This window comes from Schistocerca piceifrons, unplaced genomic scaffold (genome assembly GCF_021461385.2).
Source record: "Schistocerca piceifrons isolate TAMUIC-IGC-003096 unplaced genomic scaffold, iqSchPice1.1 HiC_scaffold_307, whole genome shotgun sequence".
Lineage (NCBI taxonomy): Eukaryota > Metazoa > Arthropoda > Insecta > Orthoptera > Acrididae > Schistocerca > Schistocerca piceifrons.
In genome coordinates, this window is record NW_025728523.1 from 1 (window position 1) to 2500 (window position 2500).

The following is a 2500-nucleotide window of genomic DNA, read 5'->3' on the forward strand; positions in this document are numbered from 1 at the left end:
GGCGATCAGCATGAGCTGTCTGTTGATGTATTCGGACCTAGTCGTCTCTCCTCACACACCGTGATGGCATGGTGCACCGCGTTCCATATCTGCGACATGCTACAGAGGCCGGTTGACAGTCGTTCGAGCAATGGACATCGCATACGTACGGGGGCCACCTTCCACGTATTGTCTAGGCGTGCACATTTTGTTGCGTGTATGTGGGCAGACGTAGTGTGGCGTGACACCTGACACAGGCATGCAATAATCGTTGAAGTTGCAAATGGCGATGGACGCCTGCGTTTTCTGGTGAAGTTACGCAAATGAACAAATGGTAACCTGTTGTGGTGCGGTTGTTCTCGCTAGGGGTGAATCGGTGATGGCGACGATAGGTTGAGGTACTAACCGGTTGTTCCAGCGATACCCACCATGCCGACGAAACTGAACGGCATCTGGGTGTGAAGCGATACGCGGCGGTGGCTGGGTGGGACCGTCCCCGGCCGGTGAGGGGGGCGCCTCCCGGCGTGCTGGCCGCGCGGTGCGTGGGCGCACGCGCTACAGCCGGCTGGTGGGGGGCGGCCAGTGGCAGGCGCGCCGGCCGACGGACGCGGCAGGCGTCGCAGCTGCGCGCCGGCGCACCCTGCGCGCGGCGCCGTGCGGCCAAAGTAGGTCCTCGCGGGCCCGGTGCGAAGCGCGGTGGACATCTTCAGTGTGCTGGTCCGATTGAGGACTGTGTGCGTTGAGGATGCGCCGCCGCCCGGCGCTCGGCGCCGCGACGCCGTCTGCTGCTCGGTCGCCCCAGCGGTTCTCGCTGGTGGTTTGTATCGCAGCTGTGCGGATGTGTTGGCGCGTGCGCTGTGCTGGGAGAGTTCGCTTCGGCACCCAAGTGGGGCTTTTGTCCTTCTGTGGCGCTGGCGTTGGAGCTGCCGGTCACCGTAGGTGGCGCGTGTTGTCTCCCGCCGGCAATGCCACGACAGCACGCTCCGGGCCTCTGTCGGCAGCGGCAAGCTCAGTTGGGAGCACGGGTGGTCGCACCGAAAGCGTCTACTCGCCTAACTCCGGGCGATTGCGCCTCTCTCGAACCCGACCAAGTACTTGGGACGGCGCTGCGCGCCGCCGGGACCTGAGAGGGTTTCGAGGTGTATTGTGCAGGGGAGCTCAGCCTCCTCCTGTTTGCAGAATGATTGAGCGGACGCTTGCGTGTTCGCGCGGGCCCCCGGGACACACTCCCGGGCGGCCGGCTGCTCAGCTCTAGTTGACGCAGCTCCCTGGTTGATCCTGCCAGTAGTCATATGCTTGTCTCAAAGATTAAGCCATGCATGTCTCAGTACAAGCCGCATTAAGGTGAAACCGCGAATGGCTCATTAAATCAGTTATGGTTCCTTAGATCGTACCCACGTTACTTGGATAACTGTGGTAATTCTAGAGCTAATACATGCAAACAGAGTCCCGACCAGAGATGGAAGGGACGCTTTTATTAGATCAAAACCAATCGGTCGGCTCGTCCGGTCCGTTTGCCTTGGTGACTCTGAATAACTTTGGGCTGATCGCACGGTCCTCGTACCGGCGACGCATCTTTCAAATGTCTGCCTTATCAACTGTCGATGGTAGGTTCTGCGCCTACCATGGTTGTAACGGGTAACGGGGAATCAGGGTTCGATTCCGGAGAGGGAGCCTGAGAAACGGCTACCACATCCAAGGAAGGCAGCAGGCGCGCAAATTACCCACTCCCGGCACGGGGAGGTAGTGACGAAAAATAACGATACGGGACTCATCCGAGGCCCCGTAATCGGAATGAGTACACTTTAAATCCTTTAACGAGTATCTATTGGAGGGCAAGTCTGGTGCCAGCAGCCGCGGTAATTCCAGCTCCAATAGCGTATATTAAAGTTGTTGCGGTTAAAAAGCTCGTAGTTGGATTTGTGTCCCACGCTGTTGGTTCACCGCCCGTCGGTGTTTAACTGGCATGTATCGTGGGACGTCCTGCCGGTGGGGCGAGCTGAAGGCGTGCGACCGCCTCGTGCGTGCTCGTGCGTCCCCGAGGCGGACCCCGTTGAAATCCTACCAGGGTGCTCTTTATTGAGTGTCTCGGTGGGCCGGCACGTTTACTTTGAACAAATTAGAGTGCTTAAAGCAGGCAAGCCCGCCTGAATACTGTGTGCATGGAATAATGGAATAGGACCTCGGTTCTATTTTGTTGGTTTTCGGAACCCGAGGTAATGATTAATAGGGACAGGCGGGGGCATTCGTATTGCGACGTTAGAGGTGAAATTCTTGGATCGTCGCAAGACGAACAGAAGCGAAAGCATTTGCCAAGTATGTTTTCATTAATCAAGAACGAAAGTTAGAGGTTCGAAGGCGATCAGATACCGCCCTAGTTCTAACCATAAACGATGCCAGCCAGCGATCCGCCGCAGTTCCTCCGATGACTCGGCGGGCAGCCTCCGGGAAACCAAAGCTTTTGGGTTCCGGGGGAAGTATGGTTGCAAAGCTGAAACTTAAAGGAATTGACGGAAGGGCA

At 57.6% G+C, this 2500-nt stretch overlaps 1 non-coding gene across 1 annotated transcript in view; it reads left to right on the plus strand.

Annotated features, from left to right (window-relative positions):
• The first annotated feature begins 1244 nt into the window (after positions 1–1244).
• LOC124744880 overlaps positions 1245–2500 on the plus strand; it is a 1911-nt gene continuing 655 nt past the window's right edge. Inside the window, exon 1 of the ribosomal RNA XR_007010895.1 lies at positions 1245–2500. This exon is cut by the window's right edge and continues 655 nt beyond it. This is a non-coding gene — a ribosomal RNA (small subunit ribosomal RNA).